At 35.7% G+C, this 25,783-nt stretch overlaps 1 pseudogene; it reads right to left on the reverse strand.

Moving 5' to 3' along the window:
* Positions 1 to 13,188: 13,188 nt before the first annotated feature.
* LOC106149031 lies at positions 13,189 to 24,212 on the reverse strand (annotated as a pseudogene).
* Positions 24,213 to 25,783: the final 1,571 nt, after the last annotated feature.

The raw sequence follows: 25,783 nt of genomic DNA on the forward strand, positions 1-25,783 counted from the left end.
AAAAAAAAAAAAAAGAAATCTGAATTGTTTCTTCCTGATGTTAACAATTTAGAAGCAAATATTGCTTTTATAATTACTCATTTGCAGAATTCATAATAAAACCTTGTATATGTTGACACTCAATTTTATTTTAATTTTTTTATTTTAAAAATAAAAGGAGGAAAACATTAACCGACAGACAACCATTTACAAACTAGCAAAAGAACAGTGGTAGGAAATTAACAATGCTTACTGTATTACATATTGATATCTTCAAAGTGGTTTCTCATGAAAACAGACAAAGACATGCAATACTGATCGATCAAGGACTCTATTAACTGTTTATTTCAGCAAAGAAATAGAAGACAGTAGATCAACTATGTTAACTATCCTGTATATACATACATACAAAATTTCTCCTTCTTTCCCTTCTCTTTTCTCACATCCCAGTTGCCCTTTACCCTGGAGTGTTTTCCTTTCATTTCACAATGTCTATCATACCTCCAATTTTTTTCTAACTCTTTCAGATTTTATACTAGTGAGACAATGTGGTGCTTTTACATGCAGGTCTGAGCTTCATGTTTTTTAAATTTCAAAAGTAGAGGTCAAATTAAGAAAAAGTGAGGAACTTGGGAAATCTGTCAACAGCATGAGTAATGAAACATGGAAGAATGCTTTGAAATTTTTATGAAACAATAAGAGACAAATGCTTTATTAGTTAAGTGACTAAGCAGTTTTACAAAGAAAACATTCAAAGGGCTAATAAATACACCAACTGTTAAATTTACAGATATTCAAGAAGGCTGGCAAAAGTGTGATAGTTTCATATGTCAAGTTAATAAATTTTAAAGACTCACTAACACAGGATAGAAATTAGAGCATGCAGAATTTAGTTCCATATAAGGTAGAGAATGGTTATGTGCATCTCCAAAGAAAATAATTCAATATCCCTTTTCTGAGGGGAATCAGAAAGTTTGTATAAAATTTAAAACACACATGTCAGTTAACACCATAGTTTGTTTTAGCAAGTAACCTAAAAAATGAATCAAGTGAGTAATTACAATGAAAAAGACATTTGTTGTATAATTTTGATGAATAAATAGAAGAAATCTGGATAAACATCTACAAATTAAATAAATTATATTATACTTGTGTAACAGAATGTTATGGAGCCATTCAAAAGCACTCAGAAATCTTGTGCAAGTTGACAAAGGGAGTCAATTTACTATACATGCAAAAATTGTCTAACATGTACTACAAAATACTCTAGGCAATCTGACCTGCACATGTGAATCTATTTAACTTTGTTTTGGGGAAGTCATATTTTATGTGTAATGGGGATATACTTTGTAAATTATGCTGTCATTTGAATGTTTGTGATAAAATAAATGCATTAAAATTTATATTAATTTTCACATATCTCAATTCTGATCTGAGCATTGACCTTAGCATTGTTTCCTTGCATTAATTTAAGGAAAACAGTTTTAGTATGCTGATATTATTAATGCATACCTTTTTAGTATGTTTTTTGTACAAAGTGAAATAAATTATAGCTGGATTCCTGTATTTTGAAAACTCTAATTTAGAGTGATTAACAAATCCTGCGTGGTACATCTTTCTGCTTTTCAAGAAGTTTAATCTTTTTAAATTAATTAAGCTTGGTTTAGATATACATAATGATCGTTTATCTAACGTTTTAGATATACATAATGATCATATTCATCGTAGGTTTTGTACCTGTACATGATATATCTTGATTCTTCCTTTTTCCCCATTCTCCCCCCTCCCTTCAACCCCACTTCCTCTGAAGTATTTTAATATTTTTTGCAGCAAGACTTCAAGATCCTCCAATTCTTCCTTTCCTAAGTATTAATTATGTGCTGTATTCAGAGATTGTGGAAGCTCCCAAGAGTATTTCCCAAGATCCATTTCCCCTTCATGTACCCAGTAAGAATTAGACTGGTGAAACCACTGTGGAAATCAGTTTGGAGATTCCTCAATAAACTAGGACTAGAAGTCCCATTCATCCTAGCTATTTCCCATCTGGGTATTTTCCCAGAAGAACTGAAAACATATCACAGCAATATATGTACAACCATGTTTATAGCAGCACAATTTATAATAGCTAAATCATGGAAGCAACCCAAATGCCCATCAGCTGAGGAATGGATAAAAAAGTTGTGGTATTTTTACATAATGTTACTCATCTATAAAGAAAGACAACCTTGAGGCTTTTATAGGTAAATGGACACAACTACAGACCATACTCATAAGTGAAATAAATCAGACCTGCATGTATAAACACCATATTGTCCCACTAGTGTAAGAACCTGAAAGAGTGAATAAAATCTAGAAGGTATATAGATATTGTGAAATGAAAGGAAACTGTTCAAAAGGAAAGAACAACTGGGATGAGGGAAAAGAAAAAAGAAAGAAGGGGAAAATATGTATATATGTATACACAGGATAGCTAACATAGTTCTGCTACTGATTTTTATTTCTTCATTGAAAGGAACAGTTAATGCTTAATTGTTTAATTAATCTTACATGTCTACATTTTTTATCTGAGTAACCAATTTGAAGGTATCAATATGTAATACAACAACCAGTGTTAATTTCCTACCACTTTGTCTGAAATTCTGTATTGCTTGTATTGTTTTTGTGTTACTTTATAAATGTATGTGTGTTAATATATTTTCATTCTTTTAACTTTAAAACAAAAAATAAAAATTAACTCAAGTATTCTAAAAAGCTTTAGGAGCACAAGTTTGAGAGTTCAGTGAGGAAACAGTGGATACGAAGTATTTCTGTAGGAAGTAAATCTAATGTTAGAGTGTGGCAGTTTCTATTAGCGCAGAGCCTTGATATGTGACCTGACACCTTCCTGTCTAGAAGTAAGAGCAATTCCACAGTCTTCTCAGATGCCTTATGCTGTAAATATATGCACTCCAGGCTGACTGAATCCTAAATAGAGGGTCCTGACTGTGAGCTTGTGAGAACGGTGGTTGAGAATAGAAATGGGGTCCCCTCCAGTGTCCCCACCAATTTGAGAAATAGCAGAGAAGTGAAGGAGAGTGTTTAGAAGACTTCTAGATAGTTTTTCATCCCATGAACAGAAATAGGGTGATTGACAGAGGAAATTTCAACACAAACCAGAGCTTTTAGGGTCACTGGTTGCTGGAAAATGAGCAAGAAAGGCAGGAGCATATCTTTCAGGCCCCCCATTTTTAGCCTTACAATTCCTTTACAACTTCCTGTTTCCTTAGCCTTAAAGAGAAGGCTGAGCACAGCCCATCAGCACAGGACACGGGGTGCGGAGGCCTGTGGCTACAGCATGAGCCTCCAGAGAGGAGGCTCACTTCTCAACAAGGAACACTTCCCTTTTTTGGAGGGAGAGCACTGCTAAGTCTGCTCCTCAGAGCTCGAGTAATGCATTGCATAAGACAATCAAAATGAGCATCCATAGCTCCTAAGTAGAGGGCCTAAGAAAGAGGAATTGGATGCTACCCTGGGGAAAAAGAAGAAAAAAACCTTACATTTATTTCTTATACTTGGTGCAAAGCAACTCATTTCAGGTTCTTGGTGGAGAGCACCCCTCTGTACAAATATAAGCAACTGCAGAAAAAGATCAGTTGCATTGATAGCAAACCTAAGAGAGCCTTGGTGAACATTCTCACCTGTGACCAAGTAGCACTATATTTTTATCCTCTCCCTCTGAACACACTGACCTCTGCGTGGAGCCAAACTCCTTGGCAATATGTGTACTAGGTTGATCAGTCTTAGCCCCTTGTACGTATTTCCTGCTGTTTCATCCGACATGCCCATGTGAGAGCAACGCAAAATTTGGACAACCCTGATAATCCTGCTACCTCATCTCTGAAACTTAGCTCATGCTGACTTCTTTTTGGATACCTCTTCCCTCTTTCACCACTGATCTCTCTCCTCAACCTAACAGATGCAACAGTTAGGGCCAGTTGCTAGTAACTTCCCTAGGTGTACTGGATAAATGAGTTATCCATCACGTTCTTACTTTACAATCATGTATATATCTGTTGAAGTAATCAACACATGGTTCTCTTTATTTGTTCTAATGTTGGTGTTTCCTACCAAAGTTGGAGAAATAAAATAAAATTTTGTGGCTAAGGTTTTATTTATTCAAACATACTGAAATACAGCTGATCAACCAAGAGGAAAGGAATGAGAACGACTTAGTTTTTTCATCTAGGAAGGGACTCAAAAACAAAAATCCCAATGTGAGAAGCTCATGCAGAAGGACAAGGAAAGAGGAACGCAGGTGGGGAGAGAGACCTGGGAGGGAAAGCGGCCAGTGGGAGGGGCTGCAGCAGCATGGAGAGGATCCTCTGGCAGGGGAACCTGACAGCCACTGTAAGCACAGAACTTAGGCTTAGCCCATCTCATTGGGAACAGAGCTAGAGAATGTACATCCAGTTCATGCCATTCATTGGCTAAGGGCAGCTGCCAAGACGATGAACTCAGCACATGTCAGCACCCACACTGTGGGTCGTAATGCGGGTTCTAGGTGTAAGAGACCTTGGGAAAAGAATTCCATGTGCCATTTGGAAGTCAGCCGGCCTGCGCACAGTGGAGCAGGAAGGGCAAGAGTAGGACAACCTAGTATTAGTGCTGAAGCGTCTGTCACCAGAGCCCCGGGGCTACGGAACCTAGTGAGCCACACTGACCTGGCTCTATTTGACTACTGAGACAGAAGGGACAGGTGAGCTAAAACACAGATACCAGGAGTTAGAATGCAGAACTCGCCAAAGGTTCTGAGCATGGATGACACTGGAAATGAGCAAGGTGCATATTCTATGTCATGAGGCTTGCTATGCTTGCGTCTTCTAGGGCCTCCCTTCCATTTGTCCAGATTTGCTCTCAGTAAACCACCATTACTCCATCTGTTTCCTGGTCACTGTTGTTCTTGTGAGGAGCACTGAGAACCTGAAGAGGGAAATCTTCGCTGCTTGACTTTTTTCTGCTGGGAGGAAGTCGGGACAGGTACAGTGTGCGCCTGTGTCTGGATAGGCTGAGCTTGGACGAGGAGGACAAGAGGGACTCAGCTCAAGATAAGAGAATGTGGAGAAACACAAATGCGCCAGAACCAAGCTGGAGCTGCGTGGGACTTAGGGAAAAGGGCAAAGTCAGAAGTGATCCCTTCTTCTGATTGCTGTGGCTTTAGTCAATGGGTAGGATTAATCCAAATGATAACGATATCTATAATTTTTCTATACTGGTACTTACTCATTTCCTTTAGGTGGCTATTTAATATAATTTTCTCTTGAAACCTACGTTGGATTCAAATGTAAACAAATCTGCAGCATCTTTCACAGGGTTAAAACTCACCAAACACATGAGACCTATTTGCAACAATGTATTAATAGAATAAAAGTAGATGTTAGAGATGCTGACTGCTGAAAAATGGAAAATATTAACTAAAAAAGGTAACAAATATGTTAAATTTTTACCTATAAAAATCACTTTGGACACATCTAAAATATCATTTTGCTCATCCTGAGTTTGCACAACCAAAAACATGATAAACTGGTTTTAAAAATCTAAAATGGAAAGCCATGAACCAACAATTTGCAGACAGAGAACAGAACAAACTACTGATGTGAATATGAAAATATGTTCATTTTTTTACACTTCCATAAATGTGAATAAAAATTGTTACTTTTTATAATTTATCAATTTAGAAAATGTTAAAAACTGAGTTTGTATTGTTGACCAGTCCTAATGGGCCTGAATATGTTTGCATTTGTTGAGGAACATGAAACTCACATTAAATTATCCAGTACAGAATTGAGAAATCTTCAAATAAACATTATCTCTCTGGTTTTAAAATATATCCATAAATCATTGATCAAAAATTCTTATCAAAGACAACCATGAGTTCAGTACTAGAGTTCAAAGACGTAAAGGAAATTTGTCATAGATAAAATGGAATCATGTTGGAATTTTTAAATTTCCACTTCTGAATATTCTTTGACCATTTTATTTGTGATAATTCCAGAAATTCTTGTTCAAAACAAATACACATAACAAACAAATCTAAGTAATAAATTTTACTTGTACATAAGCCTTCCCTTTCCCTTTGATTGCATGAAGAAAATAACTTATACTGTACTCTCCTAGTTTATTAAATCGGAACTGTTAAAATGAAACCTGCAATATTCTAGATGTTGTGATATCATTCTGTATGTTATTCCATTAACACAAAACTGTACTGGAAGGTATAATATGAAGGTATAGTAGTGATGATCATCGTGAAAATCATTCATAACAGTTCTCTAAACAATGAAAAGCCAATCTCTAATAATTAACCAGAACAAACAACATGGTTTCTAAACTCTGAGCAAAAATTTCCCACAATGTTTTATTTCAATTTCCATTTCACAGAAAGAGTAAATGTCATCAAATTAGAAGGGCATAAATTTTCTGTTTGCATAAATACAACAGTTATATAAAAGGTCCTCACTTGCATCATCTTGCAAATAGGGAATCAACTTTACAGGTTTTAAATATTTGCAATAATTAAGCTGCTCTCCTGAGGTATAAAGCATGTCTCAGACATTTCCCTAGCTTTGGTTAATTAGGATAGAACCCTAATAAAAGGTGGTAACTAAACATACATCAGACAACAGACCATTCCTTTTGAAGACAAACACTACTCAGATGTGAAGAAGCAGGTAACGAAGAGAAATACTTTTAAAATAGAAATACGCAGTGTTGCACTTTACACAACATTGCACTTAATATTGAATGTTGATTAGTTGCATGTTATTTTTTAATTAATTTGATTGTTTCTCTTTTGATATGCATCATGATATTTATCATAAGGAATTTGTACCTGTACAAAATATACCTTCATTCTTATATATTCCCCCCCTTCCCTTCAACATTTTGCTCCCTCCTTATTTACCAAAGCTTTGTTTCCATTTTTCCTTCTTCTACTTCCCCCTCCCTTCTCCCTTGCTTCCCTTCCATTTGAATATTTTCTTCCCATTTCCCAATACCTGTCATCCATTTTGGTCCTTATTTACCCTTTCTGTTTCTTACACAAGAGAAACAGTATGATATTTAAACATATGTGTCTGATTTCACTTAAACGTCTGGCCTCAACTTAGTTGTATATTAGGAAGGAAATAATTTTCTCAGATGAGGAAATTAATCAGTTCTTAAATATAGAATAAGGTAAAAAGGAAAGGGACAAAATGTACTTACAATGATTGAAGCATTTTATGTTTTTTGAGGAATTCTGAAGACTACAATGACACACTTGACCACAGAAGATGACAGTATTCTCAGGTACCAAAAGACAAAAATGATCGTTGGTGACCTGATCCTTCATGCAGCTGTCCAACTGCGCTACGAAAATGTGAACGGCTCCTGCGTCAAAGCTCCCTACTCCCTGGGACCTGGATGGCATGGACAGAAATGATGCAGCGCTAAACTGTGTGACTTTTGAGTTTAAATCCTAATTAGAATGGATTTGAATGAGATTTTATGCCAAATATTTGTGTTTGTGATGCATGGAATTTAGATTGTTCCATAAGAGTGACAATTTTGTTGGCTCTAGCTTCACAATAGAATCAGAGGGAAGAACGGATTTGTTGACTAGAGTTGCATTCCTCATGCCTTTTGTGAATAACCTGAAGAAGATTTCAGACACGCTACTGTTTATTTTGAGGTTTCACACCCATTTAATAGAATGTAAATAATAACAATATTTTGGTAAATTAGGATGCATTTTAAAATTTCTTTTATTTTCCCCTACATGATCCAAAAGAAAATTTATTCTTGATGGAAGGTTGCACAAATATGATCACTTGATTTCTAGGTCAGTATCCAGATTCCAGATTCAAACACTCCAAAACCAACAGCATATGATGTGGGTGTGGCCAATCAGATTCTACACTATCCTGAGAGATAAAGCAACACCTTGAGAAGTCTTCCTTTGCCTTATCACAGACTATATGATTCTGGATCCTAAAGCAAGTAGAGATTATGAAGAAAGAAGCAAGGTTGCATGAAGACTTAAGTTATAAGATATTTTTCAATAACTAATAAGCATTTAAACATTTCAGCAGTTGAAATAGCTGAATGCATGTATACCATCTGAAAATCAAGCTAATAGGGCACATAGTTTTACTCTTGCAATTTTGCTTAAATGTCCTAAAATGTGTATGTGAAAGATGAGCATATCAAGTTGATTAAAAAACCCAAGCAGAAAGAAGAAAGGGAATATATATATACATAGCACACACAAAAGATAGCTAAGATAATTGTACTACTATTTTCTATTGGTTTACTGAAAGGAAGAGTTAATGCTTAATTTTTATTTTACCGACTTTGCATGCCTGTATCTGGTAATCTGAACAACTACTTTGAAGACAACAATATGCAATATAACAACTGTTGCTGATTTCCCGTTATCTTGTTCTGAAATTCTGTATAATTTTTAATTTTTTAAATTTTTTATTCTCTTCAAAATAAAAAAAGAAAAAACCCAAGCAGATAAGCACACCACCCCAACAATACAGGAAGCGGCCAGAGGGGTAAGAGCTACTCTAACAGAATCAGAGAAAAACTCTGAGTTACAAAATTAGCAATCAGGGAGAAAGAAGGGATGAATATAATAAAAGGAATCTTGGAGAAATATTCTGCTGAGATTGCACTAATTGAAAACCTCAAATCCAAAGTATCTATCTAGCACACAGAGGACAAATTTTAAAAATTCAAACACTGCATTCCACTAGGTTTAAAATGTGAATCCTAAACAACTCCAAGGAGAATAGCTAGCTTAAGCGAAAGAATGAATATCATATTTTGTCAGACTTCTCATACATATTCTTGTTTCTGAAGAGTAGTAGAGAAATGACCCAACACTTTGAAAGACTTTTTCACAGAACTAAAAATCTAGTTATAATTGATACTACAATACAAGTAGTATGAAATCCTTCATGACTGGTTTAGGAATAATTGCAGTACATAACAACAATAACAGCTAATAGACAGTCATGGATCTATAGATCCAGATCAGCCTAATGTAAGGAAGAGTCTTGGAAGAGCTCAGGAGGAGAGCTGACCTTGTGGCCAGTTGCAGAGCAGCAAGGGTGGTTATCTAGGCTGCCCAGAAAAGGCTCATCTTGAGTCTGGGGACAGCCAGATACCACTGAAGTAGGGCCAACTCCCTACACATACTTACACAGTCTTACCTGGGCTAACCTATTTCCTGCATCTACAGATGATGGGTTAGATCATTCTAGCACAGATCACTCTGTGTAGTAATATTTTGTGAGTATACCATGAGTTTAATGGCTGGATGGTAAATTGAAATGGGAAAATATAACTTTCATAGTTTGTGAATCTTTCTGTCCTTGAATTCAATAAACAATGCTCTACTCTTAGAGAAGAAGGCTTTTTCTAAAAGACAGCTCAAACACAAGTCAATTCCATGAATACTCACAGTAAAATAGCACAAATTTAACATTTATAGTCTTTTCAACTTTCATAATGATAACCATTTTGAACATAATGATCCATACAGTATTTTATGTAAATATTTATATTTTATATATATTTATTAAAATATTTCCATATTTAAAGAATAAACACACTTTAATTCAGCAAGCAATTATTGATAATTAAGTAACTTAAATGTATACTGGAATATTTCTGCAGCAGACATAAAGATAAATAAGAAAGGACAGTTTTTGAAGGATCAACTTTTTGAAGGAAATAAATATGCAAAACAGATCATTAGAATGCAGATCATAATGTGATAGGATCAATAAGGTGGTTCTTAAAAAGAAGGACACTAGAAATGCATTCACATATTTTTTGTCTTAAACTTTTTACATGGAAAAATAAAAGAAAATTTCCAAGGTGGTATTAAATATGTTAGCTACTAAAGGTATATACAATTCATAGATGTAATACATTATTATTCAAAATAATGATTTGGTTTTCATAGACAAACATAAAATTCAGTTTTCAATATCAACAACTCCTAGGGGCATAGAGGAATTTGAATTTGGTAAACTTGGTGTGAAGTGGCTCAATGGAACCAGATGATCAAATAGTATTAAGTAGCAAGATCATAGTTTTGCTTTATGTGTGGACCAATGCTGCCTCAGTAATTAAAATTTAGTTTATCTGTATGACCCTCCCTTGAGTTTCAAGAGAAAATAGTCTTGTGAAAAAAAAAACACTATTTTAAAAACATGTTCAAATGACGAAGTATGGATGGATGACATAATCCTAGCTTCTGATAGACTGAGTCAAGAAAATTGCAAGTGGGAACCAAGCCTGGCTAAGAGTGACTTAGCAAGACTTGGTCTCAAAATGAATATTTTTTAAAAAGGGAGAAGGAGAAGGGGTTGGGGGATGTAGTTCAGTGTGAAGACCATGGCTTCAAGCTTCACTATGGCTAAAAGTCATAACAAAACATTTATACACTGCTGTGTTTACATCTGTGTGTAACTTTGTTTAAAATTTTCTTTATGACTATCATACTGTTCCTATGAAGTTATTTTTACAAAAGCTTCTTGCTCAAAAAATCTCTAAGTAAGTTATGTGCAATGCCTGGGCATCATACCTTTTCAAGAGGGAGCATAGTTAGAGGGAATCTCACTCATTCTGTGACTGCTGGGGTGTGAATACTCATTTCTAATTACTAAATAAGTGACTTTGGACATGAGAATTTATCTCTTTATACCTCTGTTTTCTCACTAAAAGGAATAGCATTAACTACTTTACAGGCTGTTGTCAAGAGTAAATGAGTTATTATAATTAAAGCAATCCAATGTATGGAATGAATATTCTATAAATTCACATATAATGCTTGTAAGGTTTAAATGTCTTTCTTGCTATATTTTTGCTTACAGAACCCAAGAATTGACTACTACAATCAGTCTATGCATCGTCACTGAAACAAAGGCTCACATTATAGACAGCACAGAGTAGTTCTGGAGAATTATGCAAGTGGTAGTATTATGTCTGTTATAATGAAAGTTTTAAAATACTTATAAAAATAGAGAGACAAGTGTATTCATCTTGGAAGGGACATGATAAAATTAATTGATTTTCCTAATACATTTGAAAGATTACAAACACCACAATCTATTGTAAGTATATTGAACTAGATCTTCAAAGTAATTTTTAAATTCAGAAAGAAACTTTAGAGTAAAAATCAGATATTTTAACCCTTTTTTGTTCAAATGAAGGCATCAGACTGTTTTATAGATAGAAGAACAGGATTATAAAAAGTTACTATTGGCTGGGAATGTAGTTAGGTGGTACAGGCGCCTGCCTGTCAAGGGGCAAGGTCTTGAGTTCAATTTCCGGTACCCATGCAAAAGTTACTACTTTATTTGACAAATGCTTAGGGGAAACAAATATAAACAAAAGAACATTGAACATAATCAATGTTATGTGTTTCTTTTTCCTATCAACTTTATTTAGAAAATATTACTCATACTGAAACCACTGGAATGAAAAGAAATTGATATTATTCAATTGTAGAACTGAAGAACTGTGAGCAAAGAATTCTAAGGCATGTAGGGTGCATTTAATTATCATTAAGTTGCAGAAAGACATACAGTTTCACTAAATCAAAGTAAAATCAGAAAGAGTACAGTATATAAAGGTTGCAACTCCAAAGCATTTTAATAATAAAATAATCCATGTGTTTATAATAAATGATATTGACATATGTATAAATAGGAATTAGAGAAAGTAGCAAGAAAATTTTTGTGTGCTTTTGTTTCTTCCCCAAATACATGATGCTCCTATTTGAAAAGTTTGCTGTCTATCTCTAGCATATTTTCTCTTATAATAAGAAACCCAAATATACATATAAAGATCCAAATAAAAGATAATAAGAAGGAGGGAGAAAGATCTTTTGCAAAAGAGAAAGGGGCCAAGGTATGGAAGGATGGGGTTGCAAAAAAAGAATTAAGACGTGTTATGTACATGAACCTAGTCCCCATGAAGAATGTAGCCATTATGAACTACAGACATGTACCAATAAAAATAAAAATTAATAAAACAAAAATAAAGCAAAAATAAATACATAAAATATTATGTCTAAGAGAAACTAATCTAAAATAGAATTCAGCAGCTGATTCACAGTGTTCATAGAACATACTGCCCTCTAATCTGAATACCAAGGGCAATTGAACTCTAATTACCTGGCATGTCTAATATATTGTGAATTACATAATTTAGTAACTTGGGAACTGCATTAATGAAATGAATTTTTCACCTTTGAGATTAGCTTTGTATTTATTGTTTATCTCAGTTTTCTTTCTTCCTTTGGATATAAATTTATACTTTCATGTATATCATTTGAAAACTTCTGAAAATATTTTGAATGATTCAAAAAGTAAACAAATAATAAATTCATTTATAAAAAGGTTAAATTAGAAGAATGAATGTTTACATCCTGGTATATAATAACTTGTAAAATTACTGAACTTCATGTAACATTTTTTGTGAGTGTAGTAGTTATGAGTACAAAACTCACTGAATGGGTGAATATTTTTATTTATAACACCAATCCTCTTTTCTGTTGTACACAATTTCCACTGTATATATTGTACACTAATTAGTAGATGTCTCTTGATTTATTTTTTATAACCTTAACTTCACATTTTTCGGTATACAAATCTGACACTAAACAATATAGCCTCTGTCTTAAGGCCCTCTAAATGAAGAACTATCAACTCTCTAAGTTTCTGATACTTAACTTATATTTCATTAAGGAATGCTAAAGAGAATATATACATAAGAAATAAACTTATGTAAACTAATAAAGCCAAGAATCAGAACTGCAACATATTCTCCAATAAGGCTTACATATATTCTGTTAAATATTCTTAGGGATACTACAAGGGAAAGGTTATTAATCTGACACTTAAACACAGAGAAAACACAGTAGCTCAAGATCACAGTGACAAAAGGCAGAATTGACTCTGAGGTCATGTTCCTTTCATTAAATTTCGGTTTTCATGTTATATTCACTGAGGAATATTGCATCTGAATTTCACCTGGATTTGACTCGGGTAAGTTGAAGTATAATTCAATTATTTTACAATAAGAGATCTTGTAGCATGTGGATGAGCTTTCCTTTCCCCCTGATGATCTACTGTGAATCTCTTTGGAATTCCTCCCATTGAAAAGAAGAAACTAGTCCAAAAACAAGTTTACTGTGGAGGAATTCTGTCTGAACACTTCACCTGTAACAATTAGTTTGATGGCTTTTCGTTTTTTGTTTGTTTGTTTGTTTTTGTTTTTCTTCTGGTACCAAGAATCGAACTCATGACTTTGTGCTTGCCAGGCAGGCACTTTGCCACTGAGCTAAATCCCCAGCCCCTAGTTTGATGGCTTTTCGAAACCAAGGATAAAAGAAAGCATAAATCAAGGGATTCATACACGTATGTGGGTGTGATGAAACCCAGGAAGGCATCGATGATGGAATCGATGAAGTAGGGCAACTATGGGATCAGAAATGCAATCACGGCGACTCCCAGGGTTGTGGCTGCTTTTCTCTCCTTCCTGGCCACCCTGTCTTTGTAGCCTTCTGATGATTTTGCAGTCCTGTTATTCAAACTTTCAATATTCCTAGCTTGCTCTTTAGCAATGAGGAAAATCTTGGAGTAAACACTTATCATCACAAGTGTAGGAACGAAAGAGAAGACAAAACTGACCAAGACCCAGCTTTGGTTGACTGCAACCTGACATCCTCCCACACAGGAGAGGGCGCTCACTAGTTCCTCCAGCGCAGCTTTATTTGCCCCTGTGTAAAGAAGGGAAAAGCAAAAGCTAATGGGGATCAGCTGGGAGAAGGTGATACACATGTCAGATACAGAGGAGGTGAACCTGGTGGGATAGACCAGAGGGTCGGTGACAGCAATGCATCTACCCATGGAGATAAGGCACAAGTGGAAAATAGAGCAGTAACAGAAGGAGCCACTGAAACAAGAGTGGAATTTACAGAAACTGTCCCCAAAGTACCAGCAGCTCTCCACAGACCTGACCGTGCTGAAGGGCATCACAGTCGTCCCCACCAAGTCAGCACAGGCCAGAGAGGAGATCAGAAGGTTGGCTGGGGAGTGGAGCTGCTTAAAGTGGAGACTAGAAATCATCACTAGCAGGTTTCCAAAGACAGCCAGCACAGCCCCGAGCCAAACACCAGGTAGAGAAGCAGGCGGGGCCGGGGAAGTAGGGTGTTTTGACACAGGATCCATTTACGTATTCATAGCACAGCTGGACAGCTGCAGGAGGGGTCAGGTTACTACCGCTCATGATTGTCTTTTGGTACCTGAGAAAACTGTCATCTTTTCTGGTCAAGTGTATGATTCCCTCCTTCAAAAATCCTCAAAAAATATAAAATATAATTATAATAAGGTAATAATTTTTTTACCTTTTCTTTGTACTTTATTCCCATATTTAGGAGCTTACAAGTAATAATGTCCTCATCTGATAAAAGTATTTCCTAATACACAAATAAGCAACTTTCATTAGTATATAAAATGCTGTCTGTTTCTGTTTCAAAGTATTTATCTTCATTATCTACCTCTTCATACCTGAGCAGTATTTTTCTTTAAAAAAAATGATCTGTTTTCTAATGCATTTTTGAGTGCCACCTTTTATTAGGGTTCTTATCCCAATTAAACACATGTAGGGTCATATTCTGGACACTCTCTTCCCTCAGGAAAGTAGTGTAATCATTTCACACATCTAATGCCCCTAAGATTAAATCCCTTAGTTCAAGATGAGGAAGTAAGACACTTTACTACACTTGTGCCAAAACCCAAATATATACACTTTCAATTTGCTGCTGACAGTTGGTATTTTCATACAATGAAAATGGGAATAACATGTATGCTGACAAACCTTTACTCAGGGTTTGAAAGCATATGGTTTGTTCAGATTAATTGTACGTGACCTTTTTCATCATTGTGAGATTCTATTAATTGTTCTGTTGTCATGAAAGTTCCTTCAGATAAGCTTTTCAATCCTCCTAACATGGTAGGAGGGAAATTTTGAAATGGGATTTGTGCTTTTTAATAATTTCTTTACTTAGTACATTTTTACGATACTCACCAAAAACACTTGTTACAAAGAATTCACTCATACATGCATCACATCTGGATCCTTTTTACTTCCCCTTCCCTCCTTTTCTTCCCATTCTCTTAACCCTTTCCTTCCTTTAAAGGAGCCAACCTTTTGATTCATTGATTCTTTGTATTCTTTTTGTCTCAATTTAAATAATTTCATCTCCCTCTTTCTAACTTCTTTCCATTAGTTTCAGATTTGAAACTAATTGTTGTTGTCATTTTAGGACCTTGACATGCATTATTAGGTTATTTACTTGGGAATGCTCTATCTTTTTTATGTGTAAATTTATAACTACAACCCTTATCTCCTAGATCTGCTTTTGAGGTGGCCTATTGGTTTTGGTACGTAGAGCTGCTATTGCCACCTGATTGGAGAAAGGTTTTTTTTTTTTAATTTCTTCTATGACCAGTGGTTATTCAGTAATATATTATTTAATTTTCATGTGTTTTGTGTACTTTCTGTAGCATCTTTCACTATTTATTTCCAGCCTTACTGAACTATGATCTAGTTGCACATAGGGATTATACCAAATCTCTTGTATCTATTTAAGTATGCTTTATGGCCCAAAATATGTTGTATTTTGGAAAATTCCTGTTCTGTTGAGAAAAATCTCTATTCTCTTGTTGTTGGATGAAACACTATGTAGATATCTGTTTAGTTCATTTGTCAGGGTTTGGATTACCTCTGATGTTTCATTGCTGGTTTTTCATCTGGTTTACCTCTAATTGTGAGAGGGAGTTATTTACATGAGACACTATGGTTGTATTAGTATCTGCCTGCCGCATCAAGGCCAGTAGCTTTTGTTTTTTGAAATTGGCTGCACTGACATCCAGTAAATATGCATGTATGGTATTTGCTTTCTCTTCTTGTTTAATTGTTTCCTTTTCCAGTAGATAATGGTAGTCTCTTCTAATCAGTACTGTCTTGAAGTCATCTGTCTGAAAATAAGATCACTACTTCTGCTTGTTTTGTTGGTCCCGTTGAATGAAGTCTCTTTTTCACACTTCTATTTTCAGTGTATTCACTTTGTTTTGGATGAGGTGTGTCTCCTGGATTTGTTTTTTGTTCCATTTTGTTTTTTGAGTTTTTTCATTAATAAATTGAGATCATTTACATTGAGAGTTTTTGTTGACAGATATTTCTCCACTTCAGTTATTGCATTAATTTTCCAGTGCTGATTCCTCTACTTTTTTTTCCTTTTTTTTAACCACTGTCCTTGTGTGATGTGAACCTTCCTTTGGTCTCGTTGGTACTCGTGACCTTGTGTCTCTGTGAAAGATCTGTTAACACTTATGTGATGTAGATTTAGTGGCCATGAATTTTCATTAAAAGTCTTTATTTCTCCATCAATTTTGAGGGCTAATTTTGCAGGGTATAGAAGTCTGGAGAGACGATTTTTTTCTTAGAGTGTGAAAAAGGTCTCTCCAGGTTTTACTGGTTGTCATATTTCCCAGTTTCTTTAGATCTGTGCACTGCTTTCAGGGGTTACGATTACCTTGAAGACCTCCCATTCATGGTTAAGTTCTCTGCCTTCCAGAGGTCCTGGTTCTGTCTTACCTCGTAGCATCTGGTCCCTGTGTCTGCTCAGGGTGGGCTTTACTGAGTGTCACTTTCAGCAATTTGTTTCTCTGGGCCCAATCTTTCTGAATCTCTTCATAGGCACTCAGAGTCCCATGAGTTAACCATTTCAGACTTAGGAAAGGAATAATATGTATTTTGCATGATAGCAGATAGTTTGAATGTGTGGGAAGAACCATGAGTAAATGGTGCAATTTCTGCAACAGTGATTGTCTTGAGATTAGATTGCTTTTCTCATCCCTTGATTTTTCTCATTTTAACTCTCAGTCAAAGTATAGAGCAATTTTATGCATTTGTTTCCTATAAACACAGTTTATAATAGACTTTAATTCTGGGGAAAGAATATATTACTCAAAATGTTGATAGCACATATTGCTTTTTGGAAAAATACTGTTATGTGTCTTCTCTCATAGTCTTCAGGGAATCCAAACTGATCCTTTTCCTGAGGTTAAAAAAGTTAAAAGTACATATTGCTGTCACAATTTTTCATTGGCACAATCATAGCACAAAGCCCATATGAATTCTTTTATTCATATTAATATTTTTGTACTTCAAAGTAAATGTAAAATTAAGAGTAAACTGTGAAGCCTTGAAAAACTATCAGCAGGGACCAGGGATATAGCTCAGTAGCACAAGTGTCTGCCTGGCGAGCACAAGGTCCTGGTTCAAAAAGAAAAGAAAAGAAAAGAAAAACTATCAACAGCATAAGTAATGCAAACAAAGATGAAAATCTTTAAATTTTATAAAACACTAAGACAGACCAGCACCTCAGTAGAGAAATGAATAAGCAATTTTACAAAGAAAAACTCAGAGGCCTAAGAAATCCATTAAATGCCACATCTACATATAATCAAAAAACATAATAAAATAACATAGTTTCATATTATTGAATTAATACATTGTAGAATAATAGATAATAAATAATGACAGAGTGTGAAGAATTGGGCTCCACATGAGGTGATAGTGCTGATTGATACCTCTGATGAATATGATTTAGTATCCCTTTCCTGATAAAAATTTCTAGCAAGTAACCTTAAAGATGAGGCAGATGAATATTCACAACTAAAATGATATTCCTTATATTACTCATAATAATTAATTTGAAGAGGCCTGTATAACTATAGCTAAATTAAGTCAGTTGTACTCTATCTTTTCAGTGGAAAATTATAGAACCAATAAAAAGCACTAAGAAATTTTGTATAAATTGACATGAAAACAGCATCACAGTATATATTTTAATTCTAAACAAAAAAGCACACTAATCCAGATTACAAAAGATTTTAGGTAATCTTACCTACATATGTTAATATACTTAATTAGGTTTAAAAAACTCTAACTGTAATCCTAACCCAACACATTATAATCAAAATCCTAGAAATGCAACATAACACATTATCAAGTTATTAAGTTGTAGAACGATTACTAATATGTGATAGAAATTAGAGTGTGAAGACTTGAACTCCAAATGAGTTGAGAGTGCTTACATGCATCTCTGAAAAATATGATTTACTATCTGCTTACTGATGCATATCAGTAAGTTCAAAATTTAAAACACACATGTCACCTAACACTACACTTCTTCCTAGTAAGAAACCTTAGGAGAATCAGGGGAGTAATTACAAAGAAAAGGATATGTATTGGATAACTAAAGGAATAATTACAATAAACAATAAATAAATGTAAATAAACTAAATGCATTACATTCTACTTGCATAACAATGTTACAGAGCTGTTTAAAAGCACTAAGAAGTTCTGTATAGTTGAAATAATAATAAAATTACAACACATTTTAACTAGGAACCAAAAAAATTCTCTAACATACATTAAAAAATAATCTAGGTCTATTTTATGTATAACAGATGCTATTTACTTTTTAAATTAACTCTGGAATTATACACTTGGCCATAGACTATGACAGCATTCTCTGCTACTGAAAGAGAATCCTGAACAGTCACCTGACCACGCCTGTGGTTGTTTCTGTTCTATTAAGGAACATATCTGCATCCATGGTGGCCACCCGAAGCAGAAAAGACCATCTGCTGTGGGGGAAACTTGAGATGGAGGAAATGTATTGTATGAAAGCACTAAAGACCTGCAGGGTGATTAGAGGACAGCAGCACTGAGGAGGTGCTGTAGGAAGGACACCAGCTCTCTGCTCAGGACACTGTCCCTGGGGGCACAATTGCAACCTGCCTCCATTCCCATAAGAAATAGACAGTGTTCCCGGAGTACAAAATGTTTATGGTTAATGGTGATTGATATTTCTGTCCCTAATGTTAAAGAAATGCCAAAAAGGAAGAACAAGCAAGAAGACAGAAGAGGATGCCCTGGGAGCGCTCACAGTGCCGAATGGTGCAGCCCTGCAGAGCATGGAAAGGTATCTTTGGCCTGCTGAAAAGGCATTTGAGACTCTTGAAGTGATGGGCTGCAACTTCAGAGAGACTTGTGAACTTGGTTTGCACATTATAAAGAGTAGAAGGTGTTTTTATTAATCCACCTGTCTGTCCAGTCACTTATCAATAAAAAAATAGCCCTTAACCAAGTATTCTTCCATATTCCTCCAATATTTTTTGAATGTCAGAGTTGGTGAAATGATGTCAATTTCTTAGGTAGACATACTTCTGTGCCAGGCTTTCTCAACTTGAGCACCACAGACATTTAAGTTTCAATAAACTTATGACTGGGGGCAGGTAGTTGTGTAGGTTTTGTGGCACATACACTGTCCCTTCTGTTAGATGCCTATAAAACCTCTCAGTTATGCCAGTTAAAATGTTCCCAGACATTGACAAATGACCTCAAGGTACAAAATCAACTCCTATTAAGAACACTGTTCTAAAAAATAAAAAAAGTATACAGTGACTCTTGCCATTTTGAGTAGAGAACTGACATTATATCTCCATTATTCTAAGATTTATTCTTTAACTATCACCTTATATCATATTCAGTGAGTTCCCGTAACTGAATAAAAGTAGTGAATATAACATGTGATCTCTATTCTGAGAAAGCTTAAAACCTTGACAGGGAAACAAACCTTAAACAAGTATGTGGAGAAGCGGACCTCTGAATTCAAATTCTCATAAGCCAGGGATGGCGAAACTTTTAGAGGCTGAGTACCCAAACTACCACCCTATTTTTGCACTATTTGCACTATTTGCAAAATATTTGCACTATTTATTGCAAAGTGTCATTAATGCCATCAAACTTGCATACTGAGATTTTAGCTTAGAAAGAAGCAACTCATATATTAACACCTTTTGTCTTCAAAGAAAAACACTATAACACCCATGCCATAGATTTAGCCACCACTGACATAAGTACTACTGTACAGGTGGAAGATAATGCTTGAGTTAGTATAAAAGCACAAGGATGACCAAGTGCAAAAGAAGGAGCTCCCAAAATTGGGTTAAACAAAATGCTGCTTCAGGTAATCTGAGCAACGTAGTTTAAGGTAGCAATATGTAATAAAACAACCACAGTTAATTCGTATTAGTTTGTCTTGAAACCTTGTTTCACTTTAAATGTTCTTGCTTTGTTTTGTTCATGTTTGTGATGCTGGTATGCTGCTATTGTTCTTTTTTTTTTTTCTCATTTACTACTCTCTTTAAAATAAAATTAAAAAAATAAAAAAACATGTGTCATCCAAAAAAAAAAAACAAAAACAAAAACAAACCAAAAATGCTGTTTTAAGATTTGTAGAATTTCAGGTACTTTTTTATTATATCATCAAAATGTAACAGAGAAATCAAGGGAGATTTATACTCTCACATTTGGTGTTGCTAATATAGAGCCCTATGCCTGAAGCTGAGGTGGGATGTAACTGGAGGCTCTACCCAAGGCCTCTGAAATGCTTCCCCTGTTGCTCCTAAAAGCATCTTCAGTAAATGGTTTTGTAAGAGATCAGATCAAGATTAGACAGAAGTCCTATTTGCAGCAGTTTATTATTCTGATAACCCGGAGAGAATTTACAGGTAAACATTTTTTCTTGCATCAGCCGAAGTTGTTGAAGTCATTTCTGCCTTTCTCCTTCAGTTTGCAAGAGTAAGTGACTTCAGGACATTTGTAAAATGAGAGCCCAATAACTAGTCCATCTTCCCAGTGACTGAGCGTGTGAAATATTGCTCATTATGTAATGTAAGGAAAGGTGTGATAAAGGCGCCCTGTGCTCCAGCAAGGGCCCACGTTCATGTGACTATTAATGAGAGAAAGAGAAAGGTTTTGAATCTTGTCTGTGGATTAGAGGCCAGAGGGAGTAGGAACAAGGTGTTAAAAGTAAATGAGTCTGAATAGGAACAAGGTGTTAAAAGTAAATGAAATCTATTGGGCATTTATCATATGCAATCAATCTGAGTAATAATCTAAGCAGTTTTTCAAGTTAAGGAATAAATAATCACTTCTCACCAGAACCATTACATAATTCAGTTGTATTTCTAAAGTTTTTATTAGAAATATGTTAGGCACCAGAAAGACTTTGTATTGTGACAAACAATATGAAATTGTGTTTGCTCTAATCAATCTTCAAAATAGTCTGTAGCAAAACTTTTTCAGCCTTTAGTTGCATCTCAGCCATAATTCATACCATTCTATCACCTTGGAGATTGAAAATTTCAGTTTTTTCAACTTGAATTGCAAACTTGAATCCTTACATACCTGACTATCCATGTCCTCCCTGCTGTGTCTGGAAAGCCAGGTATAAGCGTAAAAATCTTTATTTAGGGAAAGGGGAAAATCTCCGCTTCTTCATTTTGTATCCCACATTCCTTTTCTTCTTCTCTTCCATAGTGAGAAGAGATAGAAGAAAAGGTGAAAATAGTTTCATCTCACATTGAGTCTCCATGCAGCCCTCACTTGTGGGACTTGGCCTTCCTGTACTTAGCATCCAAGTCATGTCAGTGTCAATAAGGACAACTATGTAGAACAGTCTCTGTGGAAAGCCTCCCTCCTCTCTAGTGACATTATGGCTGTGGCTGGTCAGTAATGATCTGACCTTTGTCAATGTGCTCCCTCACTTGTGTTGATGTCTCACAGATGCCAGGAACACCCTTAATGGGGCACCTGCAGAAAGATCCAGGGCTTGCTTTGCCTATGTTCTTTAAACCACGTGGTCATGTATCTTTGCCTACTAAGCCAGTGATGGTGTAAGCTCCTCCCACCGACAGTTCTTTCTCCTTCCACTAGGCTTTTCAATTCTAGCTTTTGGCTGATAAAAATTAACACAGGGTAGGCCAGACATGTTATTTCATAAGGGGGCTCAAATTGGGACTAAAACCTGTGTCACTATTATCTCCTTCCATGGAGTATTCTCCTGGACCATCTGACCCCGGATACAAAAGCCCATGCTGTTTCCTCCCCAGGACAGAATTCAAGCAGTACTGCAAGCAGGTCCACTGGAGTGGCTCAGCCACATTATGGGTCTATGCACTGGCCAGGCTTTTCCCAAAGGAACAACACATGTACCTCTTCACAGAATTTATGCTTGTGTGGGTACCACATTGTGGACATTGCTCATCAAATCTACAACACTACTCAGCATGATAACAACTTTCTGTAGCAAGGTTGTCTTTACCCCACCTCTGGTTTATTCTGGTGTTGTGGGGCTGCAAGAAGAAAGGGAGAGTGGAGAGAATGGTAAACTCAGAGCATATTTTTCCAGGTCAAGGAAACTTGATGGCATGAACAGAAATGAGGTAGTGCTGACCTGGGTTTGATTTTTGAGTTTTAGTCTGAATTAGAATGAATTTTGAATGAGGCTTTAAAACCAGAAACAGAGGGGTCAGGCTATGGCACCTACCCTCAGGGTTGTTAAAGATGGAGAACAGAGAGGTACCATAGCACATTTACCTGAAGGAAGAGATGAAATTTTGAAGCCCTTTAGTGCTTGTGATGAATAGAATTTAGCCTGGTCCATGTTAGTGACATATCAGATGGGTTGGGCTTCTCAATACAACTAGAGAGAAGAATGGATTTCCTGACTAGTGGTGCATTTCTCATGATTTTGTCAATAATTTGAAGAATACTTTACACCATACAACCATACATTTTGAGATGTATCACTTCTTTAATAGAAAGTAATTGATAAATAGTATTTTTGGATACATTGTTCTTAAATTCTCTTATTTTTGTCTGCATGATAGGAAAGAAATAAAAATTTTGTGCTTAAAAATCTCTAAGCACAGACCCCACATATCAGCAGGGTCTGTGCTTCATTTTTCTTTGAGGTGAAGCATATTTAGGGGGAAATCTTACTCACCATATGACTCCTGGTGTGTGTGACTATTCATTTCTGATTATGAAATGTGAAAAACTGGACATGAAATTTGACCTATGACTGCCTTAGTTTTCTCAATAGAAGGAATAATACTGTGTACTCCACACGTTCTTGTAAAGATTAAACAAGTTATTGTAATTGAAGCAGTCCAACGCACAGAGTGCATACTTCCTAAACATACACATAATTATTGCAAAGTTGAAATTCCTTTATTCTTATATCCTCCTGGCTCTACATTGGATTGACTACTGAAACTGACTACATGGATTGACTACTGAAACCACTCAATGAATATTCACAGAAATAAAGCGTCGTGTTGCAGACACATAGCAGAGGAGTTCTCAGAGAATAACAAGAGCAGTAGTATTTTATCTACACGGGAAGAGTTCTTAAATACTTATAAAGATAGCCGGAACATTATATTGATCTTGGAAGGGGTATAGTAAAATTAATTGATTGTCTAATATATTTGAGAGGTTACAAAAAAAGAAACACAAATGTAAGTATATTTAACTAAATGTTTGCAGTATTTTTTAAAACAATTCACATTATTAAACTTAAAAAAATCTATATTATTTATCAGAATAATTCATCAGAATATGAATTCATCAGAATAAATATTCATCAATTAAAACAATATTATCAGATATCAAGATCTTTGTTTTAAAACAAGGATGTAGTATTAGTCTATAATCAGAAGAATTGGATTAAAAATTTATTTTTATACTTTACAAGTCTTCTTGGAGAAATCATATAATGATGCCAGGAAAACAAATATACCGGGCCGCAGAGCACGCAGGAGGACGCAGGCGAGCCGCGCTCCAGGGCTGCTCCAGCTCCGCTCGCGCTGCCATTCCCGGGTCGGAGGCGGAGTGTACCCTACCCGGCCCTGAGCTCCAGCGACTCTGCTCCTGGGGCCGCTGCGGGCGCAGGAGCTCGGGGGCGCCGGAGGGCAGCAGGAATCTCCAGAAATTCCTGTCCCTCTGCACAAGTCCAGTGCTAACCTAACAGAGCCTGTGTCTTCCAACGATACAAGCAAATCCAATGGTACCAGCAGCCCTGTGAAACCATTAACAACTGCAGTTTCCTTGGTCTCCATCAATGTAACAGCTGTCACCATGAAATTCACAGCGACTTCTAAAATGGCAACACCAGGAGTCTCAACCAGTACAACTCCCACCACCTCGAAGTCTGTGCCTAAAGCAACGAGTGTGTCACAGAACACATCCCGGGTGTTAACGCCCATAGTGACCACAACCCACAACAGTTTAGTGACCTCGCTAAGAACAGCCGTTCATTTTCAAGAAAGTAGAGGATCCAAATTCGATAGGAGCAGCTTTGTTGGTGGTATTGCACTGTTACTAGGAGTCTCATCTATTCTTTACACTGAATGCAAAATGTATTATTCGAGAAGAGGGTACAGAACCACTAATGAATATGATGCCATCATTTAAGGAAATCCAAGAACCAAAGAAGAAAGACTGATGCAGCTCTATACTTTTGGTTTATTAGTTTAGACAATATTCTTTTCTTAAAGTAGTATAAAAGGGACAAGTATATGATGTATGACATATTAAATAAATATGTGGAGATTCCTCATCATTACTAAAGGTAAAAATGCCTTAGTTTAAACATTTAAGTGAACAGTTGGAACTTACAAATAATGTATACAATGATTATATTCACATTTAGCAGATACATCAAAGCCACACAAGTCGTCTCATGTTTTTTGTAGCTTTGGTCACACGGGACCGGTCTCTGAAACACCACTGAAGGGCAGGGTGCCCTCTGGTTTACGGTTAAGGAGCTCAGTGGAGCACTCAGGGTTCTCAATTTGTTGCTCACGCACAGAACTTCAGTGCCTTTCAGAGCTGGATCTAACCTCATGACTAATGCAGAAGTAAAAATTATACAACTGAGTAAACCAGCTCTGAAGCATAATTCAAGAAAGTGTCAGCATTTTTATATGTTAAAGTGTGCTTTTTGGTCTAGAAACAGAATCTTGAAAATAAAACCACAAGCAATACCTGTGCTTTGCTGTATTAAGAACTCAGGGGAGCATTAGAGAAGCTTGTATTTTTATTACTAACTTCTTTTAAGATTTCAATGTTAGTTGATATAAATTTCTTTCTCTATGAAAGCAAACTGCAGTGTTAAAAATGATGTAGGCAAACTGCAGTGTTAAAAATGATGTTTTAAGGGTTCAAATATAAGACTGGCTTTATAGGAAAAACTAGATATTAGAGTATTTGCTGCTGTGAGAATATCTTTCACTAGAAATTGCTTTTATTTCCTATTCATGTGTTAATTTTATATTTAGTGAATGTTTTTAAAGAAATGTAGAGCTGCTTTCAATATCCAGAAATTTTTAATGGCATATAAAAGCACCTAACTTTAAAAAGAGATTTCCAAAACAATATTGGAACTCAGTATTGTCAGAATTATAGATTTTGATGTTTACTAAACCAGGGATTGCGGGACTCTCCCCCCAACCTACTCTACCTGCAGGGCGAAAATGCTGCATTTCATACACTGTCAACTTAAGAGAACTGGGTAAATGACATTTTTATAGTTTAAATAACTGTATTTGAGTAAATTCTTACTTTAGACAGGACATTTCCTGCTTCCTTATGTTGGGACCTTACTCCACTGCTTAAGGGGAGCTACCTCCAGATGCCCTATGTTAATGAAGAGAAAACCACAGAATTATACAAACACCAGTATTAGAGAGTATGTTTTAGAGTGGTTTTAGTTTTACAGTTTATATTCTAGAACTTAAACTCAGGGTCAAGTTTTAATGAAAAGGGCATTCAGTCA

This window comes from Chinchilla lanigera, unplaced genomic scaffold (genome assembly GCF_000276665.1).
Source record: "Chinchilla lanigera isolate Chin_1 unplaced genomic scaffold, ChiLan1.0 scaffold00035, whole genome shotgun sequence".
Lineage (NCBI taxonomy): Eukaryota > Metazoa > Chordata > Mammalia > Rodentia > Chinchillidae > Chinchilla > Chinchilla lanigera.